Below are 8,762 nucleotides of genomic sequence, written 5' to 3' on the forward strand. Positions count from 1 at the left end.
CTGTTCAGGATCAACGTCTTACAACAAAAAATTGAAACAAGCAAAGTGATTTTGTGATTTTCTTAAACTTCACTAAACTATTTTCATCAAATAAAAACAAATCAAACAAGCAAATAATTTTGTGATTTTCTTAATTAAACTTCACTAAACTATTTTCATCTAGCTCACGCAAGGAAGACTTGCGTTACAGCGTATCCAAATTTGGTAACTGAATCACAAAAGTATACAAACGCATGTGATTTCTGAGAAAAAAAGTCACATTTGAGGACTTGTTTTTTTGAAGAACATCGTTATGTCTTTTTGGATTTTTTTGCCAATAATTTGACAAGAAAACATGAGAAAGATTTACAACTTACTTGGCCACTGAAATACGATACTGTATTCAGACATCGATCCTCTTTAAAGTCTTAAAATTGTTCTTGCCACTAGATCGGCCTTCCACTTGTTTCGAAGATGGCAGTCAGTGCGTACTTCGTACAAGCCACAATTGCACACAATGCTGTTGTGTTAAAGCGTTGTCGCCGAAGAACTTCAGACACTGCTATTTGTGCTTATTGGAAGATTGACGAAACTGTTTTCTGGGCTCATCTACCTGGAGCTTACCGTTACGCGTGGATCAATTCGAAGCTTCAGCATCCCCCCCCCCTCCCCGGGCAATTAAACCCACGAGCATTTGACTGTCTTCCGTACCCGGGGAGTAGGGAATTTGACACAAAAGCCCTTCCCTGGGGTAGGGAATTTGAACCTTGCCTGGGTGGGGTGAAGAATTTGGTTGTTCCAGGTATGGAGAAGTTGAAAGGAAAAGAAGTCGCTTTCGTAAAATCATAGTTTATTTGAGTCGTGTAATTTTTTGGTTTTAAAACTTGAATAGTCAAAACAATTGCTGGTCAATGTGTAGAAAGTCACGGTCGCTGATCTTGCTTTTTTCATAAAATAGCTGTTGTCTGCAAAGCATGAACTACTATTGAATAGTGAATGGTCAAACGCTGTAAAATGTACAACAACCTCTCTGAAACAATATATAATATAATTCATTCGAAAGTATTGCATTCAGTTGCTAAACGCGTCTAGTGTTATATGCATAAATTTTTCACACCGTGGAATAAGGGCGCTTGCAAGTAAAAAACTCGGCACTTCGGTAGGGCATTTGAACGTAAATAAATGCTAAAAACGTAAATATTGCTTTTTAGGGTAACCAAGTTCCACTAAGGAAGAACTGAATAAGAACCTATTAATTAAACTTTTGGCTTTCTGTTAAAAGTTATTAGTACATTGGCCCAGGGGGAATTAGAACGAGCCAACCTTCAAAAGTTCAAATGCCAGGGGGATCTCCCGGGGGGATGTTGAAGCTGCGAATTGATCGGCGCATTATCTCAAACTGATTCTCACATAAGAGCTTGAAATAACTTTGTTTGGTTTGCTTTGTGATCCTCACAACTTGAATCTTTGATTCTCCAAACCGCTGATGTAGTGCGCTGTTTATAAACAATTATTGGATCAGGTTTTTGTGATATCCGGAATAATCGAGGTCGAGGTAGGGGTTATCAGCCAAAGCCGAAGGCTGAGGCTGATAACCCTTACCGAGACCTAGCTAGATTATTCTGGAAATCACAAAAACCCGAATTTAATAATTGTTTTATTATACATTGAACGAAGAAAAAGTCGTGTTTTTGCTTCTTCACTGACGGCAAGCAACACAAAGCTCGCGAACTTGACATGATTACCCATGACTTTGAATGTCCTTGACATGATTATTGTATAATCTGCAGCTAGATTATTGTATAATCTGCAAATTCGTTATGAACAAACACCTCAAACTTTCTGTTCGATCGGCGAGGATTACGGTTTCGGGCGAAATATTGCTTTTTAGGGTAATTAAGTTCCACTAAGGAAGAACTGAATAAGAACCTATTAATTATACGTTTGGTGTTCTGTTAAAAGTTATTAGTACATCATTTAAGGAGGCGACAAGAGCAGTCCAAAGTGATGAAGATGAAGAGAAGTAGTTTCTCTTCTCTAGCTCTTTCGGACCCTTTCGAATTCGTACTTTTCATGGCACAAATCAAAAGCTTCGTAAAAATACTTTCCATTCTCTTTGGATTCGAGGGCGTAAATATGTCGTGAAAGTGCAAAAAAAGTCAGCTAACATTCTCGGAAAGCCCATATCATCTTGGAAATAGCAGCAACAAGATCCTGTTAAAACGTTTGATAATCCTTCACATTAACTAAATACTCAAGATCTCTGGCACGGTTCTCCTGGTACGGCCCTTATGACCGGAAAATACCCCCGGAAGGTACTGCCATATATGGGCTATATAGCTATGTGTCGCGGGATAGAGTAGGGTTTTTTTCAGTCGATACTTAAATAGGGTGTCATTTTTACCCCTGTTGGCATTGTTTTCCCGGTGTGATCCTTAGGTAGGATACCTAACTTATGTCAAGTAAAATTGCGGGGCGTCAATGCCCGGCTAAAAGTAAATGATCTGTTAAACTAAACTATTCGTATACTTCCAATGTTATAGAAACGAAATAAAGTTAAACCGTCCAAGTCATTCTTAGATTTTGGGTTTTTTTTTTTCCCTTCTGTAGGGTGTCATTTTTCGGGCTTTAGCCTTAAATAGAGTGTCATTTTTCACGCGTCCTTCATTCTTAAATAGGGTCAGGGCTTAAGACCCTTTGCGGCACACACCTATCCAAAATTTGCGGAGGTACACCCTCCCGGGAAATAACCTAAATATTTATGTTTTGAAGGCAATGAGACCAACTCTTACATGCCGCTAATCACAAACTGTTTCCTTAAGATGGCTGGTTTTTTAGATGGTGCTGGAAAGATGTTGGAAGCTCTACCCGGAATGGCGGTAAGTGCTGTTGGTGGATATTGTAGCTTCTACAACAATACCAAGTATAAAGTTGAGATCGTCTATCATGACAAAACCCGCACCTTGAATCCAGGTGAGATACATGGTCACTTCCTTTTCAAGGGCTTCAGTGTGGACCTCGTCATGAAGTTCACAGACACAAAGGAAGAAAAGATCAATTTCCCCGCAACCAAGTATGAAAACCGCACGCACGAAATGGGCAGGATTTTCGAAGATAAATCAAAGCGTATGAAATGTCACTGGTAAACGTAATTAGTGGCTTCTCCAAGTGGCATCTCATTCTGAACCATCCCGGTGGCTATGACGAGGAGGTTGAAGTAGAAATGATCTCGAAGAACAGCTGGAGGAGCATGCAGGAGAAGGGAGTTGAAATTGAAGCAAAAGTGAGCGGCATGATTAAGGCAGTCGAGTCGGGCTTGTCAGCTAAAGCCTCCATAAAGGTGACCCGGGTTGATGAATTTGAAGGGCAGACCACCGAGAAAAGAAAACGCAAATTTAAAGACCCCTGCTACCTGTGGCAAGAGATTGTTGTCATCAAAACAAACCAGGCGTCACCCTTTCACGAGTTGCTGATCCCCACAGCTCACATAGAGCAGACATCCACTCCTATTGAACCAGGGAGAGACAAGTTTATTTACGATCGCAAAGGAGATGGCTGAGGATAACTGAACATGTTTTTTTATTACTTACTTTTAAACCAAAATAGAGCAGTTTGACCACTAAGTTAGTGCTAAATCGGACGTTTAAAACAGAAAAACAATCGGTTCCTTCTTGGTGTATATAGGAGACACAGAACACGTCAAGAAAGAACGTCGCCCCACGAGCCTATTGTTTTCTTTGTACACCTCGTTCTTCTGTCATTTTGTTCTCTATTGTTTTACGTCTTCTACATCAAGTAGATGCATAAAAAACCTCAGCTGTTTTCCAGCTTTTGGAGCCAAAAAGAAGCACGGTCTTTACATTTGAGTCACTTTGATAGTCTCTTGCTTAAAAAGCTTTATTTTGGTACTAAGGGTTATAGATAGATAGATTGGATACGCTTTTTAGAAGAAGCTACTTTTTCATCATAATCGATAAGACCATCAACAAAAGTGTTGGGACGAATTTTAGGGTATGTTTGGGATCTATTTGATATTTGCTCAACTGGCATTGTTTTCATTTGATATTTACTCAAGCGACATTTATTCATATTTGATTAACTCGGTATTTTATTCATTCAAGAATTTCCCCTGCCATCGATAGAACTGATTATGACGGGACATATTCCCTGATATTCTTTCAGTACTTCGGTTTGCTTTAGGAGAGGATTTTTCCTATTTCTATTATTATGGGTTCGTTTTTGGGGAATAAAATATATCAATCGGGTATTTACTAAGCCTTAGCAGTGTGTAAACAATGCTTAAGGGATCATTTTAGGGACTTATCGTGAAAATTATCAAAGGGTTAATAAACCACCAACAAAAGAAATATGTTCTTTTAAGAAACGTTCGGAGCTCCGTTCTATGTTAATTTAACCAACAATCAAAGGTCAAAAGAAAGTGAAGAATGATCATCGCAGTTAATTTTCGCACCGGTATCGCGGAGGTCACGGGTTCGAATCCCGTTGAAGCCCTGATTTTTTCAGGCTTCTTCTTTCCAATTGCTTAAATTGGAAAATTAACTGCGATGATCATTCTTCACTTTCGTCTACAACCGCAGTTCATATATGAATTATTTCATATAAACTTCACATCAAATCAAAGGTTAAACGAAAAGAAAACATCGAAAAGATGCTAATAGCTTTTAGAGGAAACTCGTTTGTGGTTTATTTACTTTTAGATAATTGATAATATTTACTCAATATACACTTATCTAGATTATGAGAGTCTTGTGTGTTTATCGTAGCTAACTGTGTCTCGACAGCTTTTCTTTATGTTTTGGCTTACAAAAGATTTTACAGCACCAGAACCATGTTAGAACTGTTCATATGAATGTTCTGGAATTTGGGTTATTTTAACTTTAGTTAACGATTTCGTAATGTCTTCGGACGACCTACGCTTAACATCAATCTTATGACTAAACTCTGAGAAACGATTTAGCTGGACACATTCTACAAAAACGTATTTCTTCGATCATTATCGAAGTTTACTTTAATCTGCGAATCAGGGCAAACAACCAAACTTCAACGAACTCTATTTCCGTTGCCATTTACGTTACTTTCATTTAGGAAACAAACATTAATAGCTAACATTACATCCGAAAACGTGATTTCAGCTGGCGTGCCTCCTGAGAAGCATTATCCTTAAAGATAAAAATTTACTTTAGGTTGAATCGAGGTCACACATTTAAGCATAATGAGGAGTTTTCTGAAACTCATTAAAATCTTGCCGACCTCTACATTTCTAACACCTTCGAGGTTCTTTGTCCTCAATTCATGAGTTTAAACTCAATTTTCTATGCTCTTTCAGTGTAAAACTTAATTCACTTTTCATCAGGACCTACACCAAGTTCATAGTTAGTTTTCTATCTGTTTGCTTTCTTTTTTTAAGCATTCCTTTGCATAGAAATCTCTTGGAATACAAATTTTTGCAAGATATGATGATGAAATCTCTTATTTTGGGCAACTCGAACAGCTGAAGTCACCTTTTATGAATAGCAAAGATATTTGATTAAGTTAGTTTTAGTAAATTAGGTTTCTCTGACATAAATATGAGTGCAGCTTATACCAACTACACTTGTAATTCACGTGTAACTTATGCCAACTTCACTGGTAAAAAGACTTGTAAAACCTTGAAGACGTTTGAAAAACTTAGCCACCTCTGTAAGCCTGAGGAAGATACCCAGTAAAGCCTACGCTGTTGTGAAACAAAATCTACATCGTGACAAAAGCCAATCCCCATGATCACAGTGCCTTTAACATCGGTCTGAACTAGGAAACTAAACAGGGTATTGATTAAAGGATCAGGTCATAAATAGGGTATCGAATTTTTGCTCAGGTCATAAATACGGTGGGGAAAATCGCAGATCTTGGTCATAAATAGGCTAATGGTTTTGGGAAGCGAGCCGCACACCCATTTTTTCTGGGAAAACCCCTCCCCCCCCGTCCCTCTGGGACTGGCTGCCATGCAATGACGACCAAGCCCATAAGATGCGATGCATTTGTACCCGCTGATTACGCGGAAAAGCTCACCGCAATCTGTGTTTCCGATTCGCATCTGCATCTGCACCAGCGCCTCCCTGCACATCAACCATGCTGCCAAGGTAAATGAGCCGGTCGATTTTTTCTATACCTCGTGTCCATCCATTCTGATTTGGCAGTTTATTTTGCCCCCGAAGGAGGAGGATCTTATATAAAAAGGACGAGGGTGATCGTCGTGCCTTTTAGGGGTTGAAAAGCCACGCCAACAAAACAAGATCTTGGTACCTCTTAGGGGTTTTTTTCAAAATTTTCGACGAGCACCCCGTCTTTTTTTTAATGGGAGTTCCCCAAGGGGATTCAAACTGTCAAAAGCTTCTTCGAATTAATGAAATTCCGGAAAAAAATTTGATACACGACTTTTTTGCCTGTTCCTTCCGTAGCTGCTTACCCATTGTCGGCTGAATTCTTGCCAGGGTAATTCTGGTAAACACCTTCGACACCACCGATACAAGAGTTATTCCCCTCTAGTTGTTACATTCAGTGGTGTCTCCTTTCTTAGGTATTTGCACCACGAGATCTTTGTGCCAGTCACCTGGAAGCTGTTCTCCTTGCGATATGTGCGCAGCCAGGCTGTTTCAATGCCTGCGCGCTTTTAGCTAGCAGCTCTGTAGGCATGTCATCATAACCAAGGTCATTGCTGTTCTTCAGCAGTTCTATGACCTTACGAACTTTCATCTCTAGTGATGACATCTGAATTTCCGTCTAATTCAGGTACGTTGGTGTCAAGGCAAGGTGCGTTGCATGGATTATCATGGTGCGTTGTATGAAGCAGAGTTTTAATTATACATAGTTTCCATATCTTATCATATTGTATTAAATTTTTAGGTTTTGCCTGTGAGTTGTAAAGTATGTCATAATTCAGCCGCGTCGGCGACTGCAATGATTTTACTTAATAAACTTATCAGTCTATCATCTTTGTTAAGTGTACTACTCAAATTAGCTGGTGTGTTATTTCATCATGTACTGTCACACCCAAATAGCTAAGCGAATGACACAATAAACTCGTATTGTATTGTAGTCAAGTGTTCCGCCCACCCCCTTAGTTGGTCTTCAATTGTCGTCAGAACATTGCACTAGGATCTGAAATTGTTGCAGAGTTTTGCTCGGTTTATCTATAAAAGATTCCTTGTGATGTTATAGAGCTTTCTGCTATCTTTTACTTTTTTTGCTTCTACTGTTAGTTTCTCTTGTCGTATTCTAAATGTAGTTTCTTTTGTGTTGCCGAGAGCTTTTCTTAAAAGCTCTCAGGCTATCTTTTGTTCAGTATTTTTTCTGAGGATCCTCGGCTGAATTGTGGTGGGTATCGTTTAACAGCTCTTTCCTTTCTTCAACTAGAGTCCATATATGTATCACTGAGATCCACTCTTCTTTTCCTATTTGGATACCCCCAAATCTTCCTTCCTGTTTCCATTTCTATGTTCTTGATACTTTGCCATATATCAGTTTCACCCCTGTTTCTTCCTCCTAGAAGCTTCAGGAACCTATTCTGTAATCGCAGGCTGACCTCTCTCTGCGTTTCTTGGTCTTTTAGCGTATCAAGATCTAGTTTTCTCCTCGCGGACTCCTTGGGTAAATTCCTTAGTTTCAAACGGAGTCAACTACCAGCATGTGGTTGCTTCCAATATCTCCACCCCGAAGTACCAGGCCCAGTGTAGAGGACAGCGGTTCTCCGTCCGCTATTAAAGGTTACATGATCCATCTGATATTAAGCCCTTTTCTGTGGAGAAGTCCGTGTGGTGTTATGAATCCCTCTGTGAGTGAATATGCATGGTATCCCTGATAACCAAACCATTTAAATTACAGAAGTCTGCAAAGAGCAGGTCTTCGGGAGGCGAATAAGCTAACTTTACTAATAGCTATGTTTTACCCATAGGAGTAATGATTTGTTCGAAAACTCATATGTACTCATTTGCGATTTCTTCCCCTACGTCACAACTAGAAAGAAGTTTAAGGAAAGATATATAGGATATCTTGAAACAGGCATTCGCCTCCGGCAGCGAGAAATATTTCAGGAGGCCCCGGTCCCACAAGAAACCTCCATTCAGAATATAACTCGACTTGTGCAACGTACAAAGCCACACATTATATGTTTTCCTCATTTGGGAGAAGTATTATGCACTTTTTGTTCTTCTAGTTTTCGGACTGGGGCTGATTTCTTAATTGTTTTCCAAGTTGAGCCTGAAATATTTTTCAAATGTTTGTGAGTTACCATTTCCAATCATTTTTTTGTGCGCCATTGTCGTCGGCTCGTGTCCGTTAATGCAAATAAGGTATCCCACGCATGTACCCTTTGGGTACCTATTTTTAAGAATTTGTAGTAGTTTTCTTATAACTTCCAATAGTCCTGAACGGAAGCATCCTGAAGAACTTAGTGACATCCATGCATACAAGCTAGGATCAATAAGACCAATCTCTCGTTTAAATATGTTCCTAGAAGAATTGGTTGTTGGAACATGCAGTGGAATCCCGATTTTGTTCTCCTCCAAGGGAAAAGAAAATCGGTTTGAAATATCAGGTAATTCGAGAAATTGGAAGCAAAATTCAAGACATTTAATGTTCGACTGAGTGGACGACCTTTTGTTCGAGTTATAGGGGAGGTTCGAAGAGTCGAGGGTTTGAAAAATCGGGAAGCCACTGTGCGGCCCAGTTTCATTCGGCTTGTACGGGAAGGCTTGTTACGCCGACTAAATGAGTTCTGTCCACAT

The sequence above is a fragment of the Orbicella faveolata genome, unplaced genomic scaffold (assembly GCF_042242905.1).
Source record: "Orbicella faveolata isolate gen_17 unplaced genomic scaffold, um_ofav_v1 contig_27, whole genome shotgun sequence".
Classification (NCBI taxonomy): Eukaryota; Metazoa; Cnidaria; class Anthozoa; order Scleractinia; family Merulinidae; genus Orbicella; species Orbicella faveolata.